The sequence below is a fragment of the Apodemus sylvaticus genome, chromosome 1 (assembly GCF_947179515.1).
Source record: "Apodemus sylvaticus chromosome 1, mApoSyl1.1, whole genome shotgun sequence".
NCBI classification, from domain to species: Eukaryota; Metazoa; Chordata; class Mammalia; order Rodentia; family Muridae; genus Apodemus; species Apodemus sylvaticus.
In genome coordinates, this window is record NC_067472.1 from 184,865,019 (window position 1) to 184,881,832 (window position 16,814).

At 42.8% G+C, this 16,814-nt stretch overlaps 2 protein-coding genes across 3 annotated transcripts in view; both read left to right on the forward strand.

Annotated features, from left to right (window-relative positions):
• LOC127672618 (zinc finger protein 60-like) overlaps positions 1-16,814 on the forward strand; it is a 111,456-nt gene that overhangs the window by 18,901 nt on the left and 75,741 nt on the right. Inside the window, exon 1 of one of the 2 annotated variants that reach the window (XM_052167899.1) lies at positions 15,207-15,324. The exons of the other annotated variant lie outside the window; for it this stretch is intronic. The gene's annotated coding sequence lies outside the window, so the exon portion shown is untranslated. Of the gene's footprint in view, positions 1-15,206; positions 15,325-16,814 lie in introns of those variants that run through there. 2 annotated transcript variants of the gene reach the window in all.
• LOC127672616 (zinc finger protein 59-like) overlaps positions 1-16,814 on the forward strand; it is a 52,575-nt gene that overhangs the window by 18,828 nt on the left and 16,933 nt on the right.

Genomic DNA, 16,814 nt, shown 5'->3' on the forward strand with positions numbered 1-16,814 from the left:
CTGTAAAGAAATGATCTCAACACACCTGGAGCCTCAGTCCTGCCCCCCACTTTCTAGGAAGCTGAGGGGATCCTCATCCTTATTTTCCACTCTTGGAAAAGTGCACCATTTGCTAATCATTCCCAGCCAGAAATCAGACAGGATTGCTGGTTATGATTAGACCCTCTAATTCCCATACTACATAGGGATAGGAATTATCCCAACCCGCGGGACCTAGTTATTCCGGGGATTGATGAGGACCAAGCCTGAAAGAGAAACAAGCGGGAAAGAAAAGTGAGACCAAGCAAAAAAGGGTGTCTTGTCAAGGCCTGTTTAATGAAAGGCTGAATGCCTGGTTATGAACACACCGTGAGAGGAAGTAGGGAGGGGCTGAGGGGGAATGCTAAAGGCACAGAAAGAGGGAAGGTCATCTGGGGCAGATGCTGACTACAGCTCAAAACATCTAGCAGTTTTTCTGGAATGCTGGTTCCGCCTAGACAACCCTGGGTGTTCAGCCAAGATAAGGATCAGTTGATTCTCACGATCAGCTTTGTGTGAAGGAGAGGGTGGTTCAGCTGTAAACTGAAAGGTCAGTGGATTCTCAAGGTGAGACAGTTTGGTCTCCCACAAGGAATGTTCAGCCTCTTGTCTGACAAAACTCACTGTCACTGGACAGTCCAAATTAACATTAGAGGATTTGTAAGGGGATGGATATATATATATATATATATATATATATATATATATATATATATATATATATATAGCACACTGTAGCTGTTTTCAGATGAACCAGATGAGGGCATCAGATCCCATTACAGATGATTGTGAGCCACCATGTGGTTGTTGGGAATTGAACTCAGGACCTCTGTCAGTGCTCTTAACCACTGAGCTATCTCTCTAGACCACTTCCCCTTATTCGGATGCCTGCTGCTCTGCCTTGTGGGTTATTAATTCATCTGGATAACAGTAATGGTACTGAATCCCTGTGTCTACTTGGTGGGCAAGTACTAATGGTTTGACTAAATGTGTGCTTTCCAAACTGAGAACCACCTTTTATGCATAAACAAGTACACAGTCTTGTGTGTGTGTGTGTGTGTGTGTGTGTGTGTGTGTGTGTGTGTGTGTGTGTGTTTAAAATGGGAAAGAGGGGGAAACACATGTTAATGTGAACCTCCCTGGGCCATAAAGGGGAAAAGAATGTGAGCATCTTCATCCCACTCCTGGCTGCCCTATATTAAGGAGATAAAAACTTTCAGAAACAGGTTGGTCAGGGTCCAGAGATGTTAATAATTTCCATGTCTGAATTAAAACAGCAGTTAGATTCCCTGGCATAAGTTGACATACAAAATCTAAGAAACTTAGATTTACTTCCCAGATTTACTTAGGTTTCTTTGGAAAGTGGGGAATTTTTTTTTGCCAGGGCGAACATATTAAGGAGTGCTTTTCTGAAGCAGACACAGGTGAAGGATGTTTTGCCAAAGCAAGCACACAAAGGAACACCCATGTAATGCTCACCTTACATTGCATAGCTGAGCTCTGTTGTGGCTCTGCAGAAACACTAAGAAAACTTCTGGTGGTGCTCTGGTGGCTTCTCCCTGTTTCCTTGGACTCGGGCCGACTGGCAGAGTGAGGTCAGCTGATATGGACGCACATGTAGTTTTGCTAAGACAGACTCTCATGCTGAGACAAGACACACGGTAAGGTAAAACCCATTCAAGGACACGTCATGTGTGGAGGGAGAATAAGCAGGACTCGGCTGACAGTGCTGAGAGAGACACAGCCGAGAACTTCTCCTTCATCTCTGGCCACACCAATTCCAGTAGAATCTGCGTGACAAGTTCCACAGACTGGGGCGTTAGACCTCAAAACGGGGAGGCCTCCTGGAACCAGTTGTGGAACTTTTCGCTGGAGAAAAATTGTTCTCTTGGCAACTTATCTGTTTTATGTTTGCTATTCCTTTTCCTCTATATGAGATGTTTCTGATAGGCTAAGATCTTAAGTGAGTATCATGGCTACAAAACCATCCCTTGAGATGGAGTCACTAACGATGACCTCATCTCCTGGAAAACCAGTGCTTCATGTTATAAATCATCTATGAGATAGAATTGATAAATATAAGCTTTCCCAACAATAAAAATTTATATGGCTGCATGTGTGTCATCGAAAGCAGGTTTTGGTATATTGTTTAAGAAAGCCTTAAATAAAAAGAATAAAAAACAGTTTAAAATTATGCTTTGAAGATTTACAGAGAAACAGGGAGTAGATGTTAAATAGTAACTGATCATAAAAATCCATTAGCTTGTTCTTGGAAATTTGCCACTAGCCTTAGATGATTTTTGTATCTTGATATACCAAATGATTATAATGATACCTGTTCTACCTGTCTGCTTCATTGATTACACCTTTTTGAAGTTGTAATACTTGGATGATTTTGTGTTTTGCTGTAACAAATGATGATTGAAATGTCTGTTCTATGTCACTGCTTCACTGAACGCAGCTTTTCAGAGTTGTAACACGTGTTTCTTTATGGATAAAATCCCTTGATTGAGAGCTGCGAAATACGCTCAAATTCCAACTGCCTCTGTGCTTGTTTCTGTCACTGCCGAATCCTTACCCACCTGGCCTTGAGAACCCACATCTCAGAGACCCCCATACCCGGCTGGGGTGGTCTGTGGCAATCCCTAGTGGTTCCGGTCACTCCTGTGCCGATTCAGCTGAGGCCTGGCTGTTTTTTCTAAGTCATGCCACTGCAGCTGATTTATGTTTGCTATCCCAACACTACTGAACTGGACTGCTGGTAAATTCGGGAAGTGTTTGCTAGTAGATAGAGCTGCCACTGCTGATTTCTGTGAACTGTACTGCTGATTTTCTGACAATGCAGATTGGATTTTCTTCAAAGAACAATTTCTAAGAAGGTCCACTTCCACCATATCCTAACAACCTTTCTTTTTCACTACCTCTGGTAGGTGGTGAGCTAAAAGGGAAGTTTAATCATCTATGAATTGTTATTAAAATTAGGGTTGAGAAAAATTTCAGCCTACAAGCAAGTTGGGGAGGAAAGGATTTATTTGGCTTACACTTCCATATTACTGTTTTTTTTTTTTTTTTTTTTTTTTTTGTATTTGGTTTTTTCGAGACAGGGTTTCTCTGTGTAGCCCTGGCTGTCCTGGAACTCACTCTGTAGACCAGGCTGGCCTCGAACTCAGAAATCTGCCTGCCTCTGCCTCCCAGAGTGCTGGGATTACAGGCTTGCGCCACCACCGCCCGGCCATATTACTGTTCTTTATCAAAGGAAGTCAGAACAGGAACTCAGAGGAGGAAGCAGAAGGCAGGATCCGATGCACAGGCTGAGGAGGGGTGCTGCTTGCTGGGCTGCTCCACATGGCCTGTTCAGCTTTGTTATAGGGCCCAGGTGAAATGAAAACTTCTGGTTTCATACCAACTCTGTTGTGTTATGTAATGTTTTTCTGGAAGCTGTCTTGTGAGAGGGTATGTGATGTTTATGAGGAATAAACACAGAGCCCTACAGACAGAGAAAGGACGCTCTTGCGTCACTATGCTGTGCAGTGCTTCACGGGTCTTCACGGGTCTTCACGGGTCTTTGCTCATCTTCACTTCACAGAAAGGAATGCACCAAAGAACGTCTTGAAGTATTCTAGCTGCTTCTGCTGACTTGTGCCAAATCAGTGAAACCTTGCTGTTTCTGCTAGATCATATCCTGACCCTCAGGACAGTCAGCAGGGTCCCGGAACTACCTAAGAGGAAGGCAAGAGACAAAGAGACATGGAGACGAACAGCAAGTCTGATTCTGATCAAGCTGTCAAACTTTATTGTTTTACACACTGTAATATAAAGGAAAGCAAGCAGGATGTAGGGAGAGGGTATGAGGGGGGAAACATTGTCTCCAGGGAACAGTCCCTCAGGGGGCAAGCACTGTCTCTAAACATTGTCTCTAGGAAGTAGTCTCTCAGAATTTTTTCTCAGAATCTTATGACAAAGCGGGCTTGGGCTACAAGGAAGCTGGCAAACTAAAATGATCACGAGGAGGTGAAATGGAAATAGATTGTTATAGTAACCTAACTGCAGGTGAGCTCTGTTTGTTCTAACTAACATAAGCTCTATATGTGCTGACCAACTTGGTATTTGCAAACCTGAGAGCTAATATTTCTTCTTCCAAAGGCAGGCTTGAGCATGCAAGAGGGCTGGAGGGAGGAGGTTTTGAGATCTAAGTAGAATGGCTCCTGGCAAGATCATGCTGCCACTGCTGATTCCTTTTGGTGTCTGCCTTTGAACTTGACTGCTGGTATTCTGACAGTGAAGAGTGGAATCATCCCAAGGAACTACTTCTAGACAGGTCCGAAACTCCTTTTTTCTATTAACCTTTTTTTCTCCCTTTCCTCTGGTCAGTAAGCTAGAAGGGAGATCGACACAATTAAGTAGGTTTTGAAAAATCTAAACCTACAGGTGGTGCCCAGAGTATGGCTTAGGCATAATGGGTAGTTTCTTTCTTTCTTTCTTTCTTTCTTTCTTTCTTTCTTTCTTTCTTTCTTTCTTTCTTTCTTTCTTTCTTTCTTTCTTTCTTTCTCTTTCTTTCTTTCTTTCTTTCTTTCTTTCTTTCTTTCTCTTTCTTTCTCTTTCTTTCTTTCTCTTTCTTTCTCTTTCTTTCTCTTTCTTTCTCTTTCTTTCTTTCTCTTTCTTTCTCTTTCTTTCTTTCTTTCAAATTTATGTTATTTTTGACTACTCTGTCTCTGTCTTCAGACACACCAGAAGAGGGCATCAGATCCCATTACAGATGGTTGTGAGCCACCATGTGGTTGCTGGGAATTGAACTCCAGACCTCTGGAAGAGCAGCCGGTGCTCTTAACCACTGAGCCATCTCTCCAGCCCTGGTAACTCTATTTCTAATGAAGTAGAGGAACCAGCAGGTTTTGATGGATTGGCAATGTTGGATTGGCAAAACAACAGCTACTGTTGCTGGGTAATTTCCTGCCTTGCTCCCAGAGCTAGATTTCTGGTTTTTCTCCATAGATTTCATGTGCAACATTTTGAACAAGATTAGGGGGGCAGCTGAAAACTCAGGAGGTTTACTTATTTTCTTGTGTTAGGAAGGATTACAAGGTTGTCTATGCACTTAGAGAATTTGCAGATAGAGGCAGAAGTGCTTGGAAAGCAAAACGAGCCAGTGGGAGGAGAACAACAGGGTTCAGGCTTGATGTCTGAGACTGGGAATTTACCATATGATGAAAGAAGGAAGCAAACTAGACTGGAAGGCAGACTTCCTCCTAGCCCTGCTCAATGCACTTTCATTGCCAGAGGATTTGTCTAGGGTTACACAGGAACCTTTAGCCTTCCCAGTCTTTGTACTGCATATGCCTGCTAATGATGGTGGTCATGCTTATAATGAGTTTACATGGCATCCAATAGAAATGCTACATCTAAGCCATCGTAAAGAGGCTATTGTATTGTATGGCTTGCACTCTCCATTTGTTAAAAAATGTTTAAGTAACTGGGATACACAGCATATAGCTTTCCCCCCATATTGGAAGGGATTGGTGTCAGCGATGCTAGAATCTGAACAACCATTACAATGGTCGTCATAGTGGAAGCATGAAGCCACAAAAACAAACAACATAATAGAACAATGGAGATAAGTGCTACTAAAAAATTGCTTGGTGAAGGACTTTATGCTAACCTACAAGAACAAATACAATCTGATTTATGTTGTAATTAAACAATGTCATGTTTCAGCTTTAAGAGCTTGGGATATGACTGAGGAGTTGAGGGGGAATACCACTTCATTTACTAAGATAATACAGGGTCCTGAAGAAGCCTTTACTGACTTCTTACAGAGACTGTGGCCAAATGTAAATAGAGCCATATCAGACCCTGAAACCAAACAGTCATTGATAAAAATCTTGGCATTTGAAAATACAAATACCGAATGAAAGAGAGCAGTTAGATCATTGAAAGCATGAGGAGCCCCACTAGACAAATGGCTAACACAGATAACTGGTATTGGCATTCAGGAGCATCATGCCAATATCATAGGGCAAGACATAGCTAGAAGTCTCAGGAATCAAAATGCATAATGCTTTAATTGTGGTGAATTTGGCCATTTTCCTAGAAACTGTAAAGCTAAAAGATTCAGAGCTCAAAATATCAGACTCATTGACTCTGTAAAATATGGTATTTGTAGAAGGTAACAAGTGGGTTCTGGATGCTATGAAAGACAAAGGTTTCCATGGTATTGCAGCCACTGTGGAAAGAGCAAACATTGGTCTAAGGATTGTAGGTTTAAGGGAGACATCTGAAGAAACCTCTTGTCATTGTGAAGGGAACTTAGGAGCCAGTTGTCATGAGGCCCCACAACAAACAATAGGAGCCATTTTCCTTTGACCAGCCAGGAGGTACCAAGTGAGCAAGAAAATTATAACTAAGTATTTATGATCTTATATGTACTACAGAAGGAAGTGAAGCTTGGATCTGGCCACAGATAGTCTTCTTAAATTATTCCCCAAAGTTGAATGTTAACCATTGGTGTTTATGGTCATTTACCTTCAGGGATAGCAGCAATAATCTTGGGAAGAAATGAATTTACTTCTCAAGGATTTATTGTGCATTCATGTATAATAGATGTGGATAGCAAGGAAGAAATAAAAAAAATCATGGCGTATATGTAAAAGGAGATGCAAATTGTTGCAGGAGATTGAATTGCTCAACTGTTGTTTCCTTCCATCAAGGTCAAGGGTACTGCAGAATAAGAACGGGGAATTTTGAGATACACACAGGAGCGAGGGTGTGCCATTTAAATAAGTGGCATGATAAAACTCCCACTTACCTAAGAATACCATACTCCTGTGTTGTCATCACATAGCTAACAAAGACTTTGTATTTGCTTAAACCCACATCCAAGTGGCCTTCTCTTGTGGACTCCCCACAACATTTTCTGGGTTGTTAATGCTGCTCCACTGGATGGAGCATGAGATCACAGCTTTCCTGGATGTGAATGTGTATTTCTTGATTACTGGTCGCCCCAGTGAGGTCAATCCTTATCCTGCGCAGATTGTGGTAGTTAAAATATTCAGACTCCATGTCAGATTACAGGGTGAAGGGTAACTTTCTTTTCCCATGCCTTCTGATTTTCTCTTTCTTTCATGTCTTCATTTCATTCTTACAGGAAGAACTTGGAAATCTGTGCTAACTAAATCTAACACATCTGAGGAGGCTTTTCCCAAAATTTTATTCCCTATATTGGACCATACAAATGCTTCTTGATTTCAAAGATGCCATATTCTGAAAACTTCTCAATGAATTGAAAACACCATAAATCAAGGATGCATTTGAATACACCTAACTTACTGACTCATTCACTGTTCTATGGCTGTGAAGAGTTGCCATGACTAAGGCAACTCCTGTAGGTGAGGGCATTTAATTAGGGACTTGCTTACAGTTTCAGAGGATTAGTCCATTGTCATCTTGGTGGGATGCATGGCAGGAAGTAGGTGAGTGTCAGAACAGTGACTGAGAGCTACACCTTGATTCATAAGCAGAGAGAGAGAGAGAGAGAGAGAGAGAGAGAGAGAGAGAGAGAGAGAGAGAGATCTCACATGAGCTTTTGAAATGTGAAAGCCCACCCCCAGTGACACACATCCTCCAGCAAGGTCACATACTCTAATCTTTTAAAAGAGTTCCACCTTATGGTGACCAGGCATCGCATACATGAGTCTTTGGAGCGGGGCATCCATATTCAAACCACCACACCTACAACAATCCATAACCTGAAACACAGTGAGTGATGGTGTGCTCTATGTGACAGCATGGTTGCTTGGCAGTTAATGCTCACTGCCTCTGTATAAAGAAAAACTGTATATAACCCCAACTTATATTTATTCATGTTTGTGTATCTGTCTGGGGTTATGTGCATGTGAGTGCAGGCACACATAGAGGCCAGAAGAGGACATCAGATTCCCTGGAGCTGTAGTTGCAGGTCCTCATGAGCTGTCTAATATGGATTCTGGTAAAAAACAAAAAAAAACAAAAAACAAACAAACAAACAAAAAATTTAGGTCCAGCCAGGTAATGGTGGTGCACGCCTTTAATCCCAGCACATGGGAGGCAGAGGCAGGCAGATTTTTGAGTTTGAGGCCAGCCTGGTCTACAGAGTGAGTTCCAGGCCAGCCAGGGCTACACAGAGAAACCCTGTCTTGGTTTTTCAAAACCAAAAACCAAAAACAAAAACAAAAACAAACTCGGGTCCTTTGCAAGAAAATATGCACTCTGAACTGCTGAGACACGTTCCCAGCCCAACTCTAGTCTAAAGATCAAAATTCTAAATTATAACTGCAATTTTTGTTTAATGAATATTACTTTCAGACTACTGTAAATTGAAAAACAAGTCAAATTAGGTTTGGGGATGTATATGTCCTCAACTTGAATCCGATCACACAGCCGGGTAGAGGTGGAGCACGCCTGTAATCCCAGCACTCTGGGAGGCAGAGGCAGGCGGATTTCTGAGTTCGAGGTCAGCCTGGTCTACAGAATGAGTTCCAGGACAGCCAGGGCTACATAGAGAAACCCTGTCTCGAAAAAGTAAACAAACAAAATAAAAAAAAAAAAAAGAATCTCATCACACTTTTCTCCATACTCCATACCCACCTTTGAAATGTTATACTTTTTGTTTTTTGTCCTAAAATTATTGAACTAATACCGTAGTATATTTCCTGTAGTGTGTGCCTATAGACTTCTAAAAGTTACCTCTGTTTTTGTACTTTGTTTGTTTGTTTTTGTTTGTTTGTTTTTGAGCCAGGGTCTCACTGTGCATTTCTTGCTATTCTGAAACTCACCACATAAACCAGGCTGGCCTGAAACTCAGAGAGAGCCCCCTATCTACACCTTCAAAGTCCTGGGATTAAAGGCATGCACCACTACCTCACTATACCAACGACCTTTAAGTTTTGTTACTTTTAATGTGTGTGTATGATCTTGCAATAGTTTATGTTGGCCACATGCATGATACAGAAGCTTTCAGAAGCCAGAAGAGGGTATTTGATCTTCTGCTAATGTAGTTTAAGGTCATTGTGAGCCACCATGTGGGTATTGGACACTGAATCCTGATCCTCGATAGTAGTACACACTCTTAACTACTGAACCGTCTCTCTAATCCCCATTCCAAGAACTTGACTTCATGGATAGCATTCCTCCATCAGCATCGCTAAATGGTCATTCAGTGTCAGATTTCTTTAAGTGCACACGACACCTAGTAAATCACCCACTCTTGACCGAGGTAATGTGTGTTGTGCAATTAATGCCTTCAGTGTTCACCTAACTTCCAGTCTGAGTTACCAGAGAAATCTGGTGATTACTGTATAAACTAAGCACTTCAGTTACCTATTTCTGAATAACCAATTGCCTCAAAACTTCATGGCTTCATTTCCTTGTGGTTGCCAACTTGGGTAGGCAGGGTAGGCATCTGTCTCTGCTCTGCTCGGCACCATGTGTGAAGTTCAGAAGGCGAAGTTAGAAGCACCTTAAGATGTATACGTTCACACACTCGATGTTTGTTAATTCAAGTATGATCTTAGTACTAGGGTCAAGTATAGTCAGGCTACCTTTAGTTTTTTCGGGGGAAATTAGTATTGCCATGGTATGTGGCTGAGACCCAAGGTTAAGCATAGCACATTAGCCTGCTAGAAGGTAGTATTATGTTTGTGTCTTGGAGATCACATAGTGGGGCTGGAGACATGGCTCAGTGTGTCAAAGGACTCGCCAAGCAAACATGAAGATCTGAGTTTGAATTTACAGAACTCACCTCTAGATGTAGGAGTGTGTGTCTATAATCCCAGTGCTTCTGTGATGAGTTGGGAGGCAGAAATAGGAGAATTCCCAGAAATTCAGTGATAGAGCAATAAACAGCCCTGTTGCAGGACATTTGATAATACTGTGAATCCCAAGATTGTGTTATTTACTGAAAAATCTTCTTGTGGTGTGGCTCATCCCTAGCACACACCGTTTATCCAAGAGCTTTCTGTTTATTGTAAACAAGTCCTTATGCTCAGCTAGAGCACACACTTTTAATCCAAGAACTAAGTAAAGTCAAAATTTGTTCAGCAGGCAATGAAGCTGACAGGGCCTGAACATAAGTAAACAGAAAGGAGATTTTTTTAGTTGAAGGGTATTTAAGACTGCATGGATCAGCTGTGTTGAAGTCTATTTCCCTAGCTTGGCTCCCTGGCTTTTGTTTTAGAAATAACTATAGCCATGTTGCTTCAGGGCTGCCAGCCATCCCATATTGCTGATATAAAAAGAAAAAAACAGCCTGACCATAAGAAACAGAAAACAGAAAAATGTTTGGGGTCATAACCTCAGCATTCAAATTCTGAGCTATAGCCCTGTTCCATCAGCCTTAGGGTGTGCATCCCATAAACCATACCTATCTGACTGAGATCAGTATCGTGTGGTTTGTGGGGTGACGTTGGAATCCCAACAAGATGGGTGCTTTCTCTCTGAACTAGCAGGTTTTCACCATAGCATGTGGCTTCGGAGTCTTCATTTGGTGAAATCAAATGGCTGGGACTTTTATCTTTAAAACAACATTTTGGCAGTCCAGTTTGTGGCACAACTCCACAGACAGATCGCTCCAGCAGTGGGCAAACTGAGAAGCCATCAGATTTGGTAAGTCATCTGAGAAGCCCTGAAAGAGTTAACGATGAGAAGAACCATAAGAGAAGGCCTTAGGACCCCGTATACTACTACTCTGGATGACTTGGAAAGAGAAGCAGAAAAGTAAAAGCTAATTAACAACTGATGTCCATTTAATACTAATTATGATTATTATCATTTTGGTGTTTTATACTTTATTCTTAATAGCTATAATGGCTTTCTGTACTCTGTCAAAGAAAAAGTGAATTGATAAGATACAAGCCTTATAAGGAAAATTAGAGAGATAAGAATAAGAAAAATACTCAAACACAGAGGAATTTAGACAAGCCTTAGTAAGACCTAAGACATATACTCAGACACAGACAGAGCGATTTAGGCAAGAGTCTACGATGCGGCTGCATAGCGAAACTGAAAGGGACAGCCCAAGGTTGTTAGAAAACCTCACTCATTGAATGTACAGCTTAATACTGGACATCCAGGGCTGCAAGAAAGACTTGGGAGCCTAATTGCTCTCACTGTAGGATTTCTATGTGAGAAACCAGGCTCAAAAGTTTAAAGGGCAAGGAGGGGAGGGGTTAACTTACTAGGCAAAGCATTATCAGCTAACCTTTAGGTTGATTGGTCCTGAGTAAGTTACAGTGTTGGGGTGGATGGGTAGTGAACAGGGGAATTTCAGAACAGTGAAATAACAGAGCATGAGTATCATAATCATAACTTTTTGGCTTATTAGCAGCATTCTTTAGTGTCAGCCACAAAACCCACAGTGAGATCATATGTAGGTGCAAGAAAGGCTGTCCAGTGGTCAGCTCTGACTCAAAATATTTTATATCTAACAATTCATATTGACCTTTGATTGGGTCCTACATAAAGCTTTGTGGAATTTCTTAAGATTAGCAACTCTCATTCAGAACATATAGAGCAAAACAGGTGATGTGGTCAGTATGTCCTTGGGCCAAGTCACTTCTATCTGTAACTGGCAGGCATATTACAACAACAATATGAAATAGCTGGCAGGCATGGAACAAAATGACTACAGCTATTCTTGGGGGGCAGGGAAGACCATAACATTAAAGAAATTAAATGGAATCCTATAAACATTTGCATTCTCACTATGTGAAACAGATATTAAATTCATGGGCAACTCAGAACAGAATCATCCCCCAAGACTGGAAAGTTTTGGCAACAGCAACCCTGGCAGTTGGTTGAAGTGGAAACTTAAGGGTTCTTTGGACACTCAGTTGTGTTGGATGGGGTTTTGCTGGGGCAAACATTTGAAGGACCATTTCGCTGGAGCAGACACAGGTAAAAGGATGTTCTACTAAAGCAAGTGCAGGAAAGAACACTCGATGAAGGATTCTTCTCTAATGACACACATATATTTGTCTGCTAACATTGCATAGTTGAGCTCCATTTGTTGGATCTCCATAGAGAGAAACATACCCAAAAACTTCTGGTGGTGTGCTAGTAGCTTCTTGCTGCTTCCGTGGACTTGGGCTGATTGGCAGAGTGATGCCAGCTGAGGCAGACACATGTGCTGAGGCGAGACCTGTGGTGAGGCAAAACGCATGGAGGACACATGATGTCTGGAGGGAGTATAAATAGAACTTGACAGTGGTGGAGGCTGAGCTAGGTTTGTCTGCAGAGCTAGCTGTGCAGTGCTGGTTGGTCTCTTGTCTTCACTGATCTTCACTTTGCTGAGAGAGGCACAGCCAAGAACTTTCCTGTCCTTCCTGTTGGCCCTGGTCCCTCTTCCTGACCCATACCAATGCTGAGACCCCGCTGTCTCTGCTAGGTCCTGCAATGACTGCCATGTTGTGGTTGCTCTCCAAACTTTACCAACTGGACTGCTGGTGAATATGTGAAGTGTTTATGAGTGGGTCGACCTGCCACTGGTGACGTGTGAACTGAACAGTGGATTTTCAGACAACACAGATGGGAGTTTCCCCCAAAGAACCATTTCTAAACAGGTCCACTTCCTTTGTATCCTTTCTTTTCCACTACCTGTGGTGAGTGGTATGCTACAAGAGAGGTTAAATCTTTTAAGAACCATCATTAAAAATCAGATTTGAAAAGAATTAAAGTTACAGTTGGTCCTCAGTTACAATGGCAAATGTGGTAGAAAGAGGAAGGTAGAGGCAGAGAATGAACAATGAAATCAGTACCAGCTTGCAACCCCACCAGCAGAGGAGTAGTGTTCCTCTTTCTTCACATCCTCGCCAGCACCTGTTTTCTCCTGAGTTTTTGATCTTAGCCATTCTGACTGGTGTGAGATGAAAGACTGCTATATCCAGCAAATCTCTCAATTACCAGAGATGGAGAAACCAAGGTATTTCATGGCAAAAGCAAATTTACACAGTATCTTTCCTCAAATCCAGCCCTTCAAAGGATAATGAATGGAAAACACCAACAAAAGGAGGGAAACTACACACTATAAAAAGCAAGAAATTAATCTTCTTTCAACAAACCTAAAAGATAATCACACAAACATAAAAATTACATCAAAAATAGCAGGAAGCAACAATCAGTATTCCTTAATATCTCTTAACATCAATGGACTCAATTCCCCAATAAAAAGACATAGACTAACAGTTTGGATACATAAACAAGACACAACATTTTGCTGCTTACAGGAAACACACCTCAGTGTCAAAGACAAACACTACCTCAGAGTAAAAGACTGGAAAACAGTTTTCCAAGCAAATGGTCCCAGGAAAAAAGCTGGAGTAGCCATTCTAATATCCAATAAAATAGACTTTCAACCAAAAGTCATCAAAAAAGGACATGGAAGGACACTTCATACTCATCAAAGCTTCTTCCTTATGGAGTCTGTGGGGTCGAGAAGTAAGGCATGACAGCCACCTTAAACATAGGTGATTCTGAGGAAAATCTGGGAGAAAGTACAAGATAAGCTTGCATCCAGCATTGGCTGTGAAATCCCGAAGTCCAAATGTGTCCATGCTCTGTAGGATTCCTGTCAAGGAATCTAAAGGTTATTGGCTAACATAAGATGGGTGGCTATTTTCTCTGATGGCCTCAGTCCTTCTAAAAAGAGGATGTGGGTGAAGGAGGCCAATGGATGAGTTTCCAGGATCCTTATTCCAGTCCAAGTGTGGATGACCACACCCATCACCCCATCCTCAGGCACTGTCCCTCAGTGACTGATGTCTGTAACCAGTTGTATCTGTAGACAAATCAAGCAGACACGCGAGTTTTTCTGTACTGTATGAAATAGAGTTGTCACTGTTACTTTTTTTTATCACTAGATTCCTTAATAGTTTTATGTGTGTAGTGTCTTTTGCATGCTTGTGTGTCTGTGAGCCCCCAGCATGCCACATGCCTACAGATGCCAGAAGACATTTTGGATTTCCTTGGACTGGAGGTTAAGTTGCTTGTGAGCCACCATGCGGTTTCTGGGGATTGAATCTGGATCTTCTAAGAGAATAGCCAGTGCCCTTTACTGCTGATGCATCTCTCTAGCTCCCTAAATATCTTTAGAGTTTTTTAAAGTCACTCTTTCCTCAGTGTGAATGCATGCCATATGTGTGTGTGTGCAGACAGAGGCCAGACCTGGTCAGTCACCTCCGAGAGTTGGAGTTACAGACAACTGGGAGCCACCTGATGTCGGTGCTGGGGATTGAACTCAGGTCCATTGGAAGAGCAATACATGCTCTTGAAACATCTGTCCAGTGTCTGAAACTTAATATTATGTTACAGTTGGAGAGAATTCTGAGCAGTTATTGCACCACATACTACAGCTAATAACATACTGTATCTCTGCATGGGATTAGATGTCCACTTTTGGCTTCTAAAGCAGACATGAGACATAAACTCACATACACACAAAACATAACACCCCATGGACATGTGCACCTGCACACACAGACACAGACACACAAGATCCACACAGGGTGGAAATCCGTCTCTACTGTGGAGACACATGGCTCACTTGCATGAAAGAGCAACAACAAACATTTCCTTCCTTCCGTTGCTTTCTCAGCTATTTGTCCTAGGAACGGGGAAATTAATACATTATCACACAGTCATCTAACTTTGATTTTTTTCTTTCCTTTTTTTGTTTTGTTTTGTTTGTTTTTTCAAGAAAGGGTTTCTCTGTGTAGCTCTGGCTGTCCTGGAACTCACGCTGTAGACCAGGCTGGCCTCGAATTCAGAAATCCGCCTGCCTCTGCCTCCCAGAGTGCTGGGATTAAAGGCGTGCGCCACCACTGCTCAGCTGTCTTTGATTTTTAATTTAATTCCATTTTCAAACATCATGTGCATGACTTAGAATCAGAGTGACCATCTTCACAATAATGAAAAGGCGACTAAAGTTGATTTGCTAATCGAGGCAGACCAGGGTCATTGTCAGTCCGCTCCACGGGAGAGAAAAATCAGCGGCGCGCAGAACCGGAAGTACCTTTTGGGCACCACCCGGGAGCTTTTAAGGCTGTGCCTTTTTGCAAAAATCCCTAAAACCACCCGGCGCAGCTCCTAGGTGGGCTGTCCAAGCACCGAGCTCGAACCTCAGAGCGCTGACCGGAGCTCCGCCGCAAGGACTGTATTTCCCAGAATCCTCCGCGCCGGAAGTAACGGATCCAATTCCGGTGCTGTGAATCCCTACCCGTGAAAAGTCAGGTTTTTCCTCGTAGGTGGAAGAAATCGCTCTTTGACCTGCGTCCCCACAGAGTAAGACCGGAGCCAGCAGGCTGGGTGTGGGTGTGGAGGGTGGTGTGCGGTGGGTGGATGTTGATTCGTGTGTGTGTGTGTGTGTTTGTGTGTGTGTGTGTGCACCTTGAGCTCTCTGCATTATCTGTGTCACTATGCGCGTAGCTTTCTGCTCCTGCTCTCTCTTGCAGGCACAGGGGCTGAATCAAGGAAAGGTCAGGTGCAGAGTCTGAAGGGCAGCTTCTTGTGAGGTACGCGAGCCTTTGAGGCTGGAAGCGCCTCCGAGGGCGGCCTGGGGGCAGCTGTTTGTTCTCTAGGTTTCCCAGCGCTCTAGCCACGTGAGTGTTGGGGGAACGGAAGGAAAGTGCTCGTCGAGGATGCTCTCGGGTATAGTCTGGGATCTGATGCTTCCTCAGCCATTATTCCAGAGGAGGGCTGGAGAAGCATGAGATCGTTTTTGCAACTCATCTAAGACGCAAGGGCGAGTTTGCGCTTTCTCTCTGTGAGGATTTAGCTTTAGACCATAGAATTGTCGGTAAATGAAGGAGTTAACAGGCAACTGAAAGCTCCAACTTTGTGGCCCTTACATTGTTCGTTCCCTTCCCACTTAGTATTCTCATTATTGTTTCAGTGAGCCTTGATATCTCTCAACAATCAGACCCTTTCCCCTAGACTTTGTAGACAAGAATTTCCAGAGGTTAACGTTAGGAATTTCAAACTCAAATCAGTTCCAATCCATGGCATCACAGAGCAGATGGGCTTTGATCTTTATAGACATTCCTTTCAAAGCAGGGGGACTTCAGGGCGGGCTGGTGCCGCTTGTATTTAATGCTTAATACTGGGTTCCAAGATCTGCTTCTCTCCGCCGTACCCCCCCCCCCCAAGAGCAGATCCTCACATATAATGTGATGCTATGTGAACTTTGCTCCCCAATTTAAAACCAGTGTTTAAATAAAACTAGCCACAGCCGGTTACTGAGAGGAATAGAGAGAGGCAGAGTTTGAGTAGCTGGGCTGTGGATCTCAAGAAGGCACCACAGGGGAGGAGAGAGGACAGAGAAGGAGCACGGGGAGGAAGAGACTAGAGAACAGGTCTTCAAGAGCTGGACCAACAGCTCCTGCCAGAGTGATTTGCCTCTCCTGGACACAAGACTGCGGGAGCATAAAAAGCCCTGAGAGTTTGAAACAGCAAGTATTTGGGAAGTACAGTTGAGCCGGTAGCCAGACTATCGTTTTAGAGATGTAGAGTAGGGTTATCCCCCAGTAATTGCACAGAACTAATAAATAAATATCATAGTTTGAGTCTCATTCAAGGTTAGATGGAGATATGTTTAATAGGTATTCTGTACAGGGGGGAAATGTGCTTGGTAGATTTGTTCACTCTTGAGAATTTTGGGAGTGGGAAAGGGATAGCACTGAATTTGGCATCTTTGGAAGCTAGTCATTTTCTGAGTGTATGTGTGTGGAATGGGTCATGTTAACCATATCCAGGTGAGCGATGCCATGGTTGAT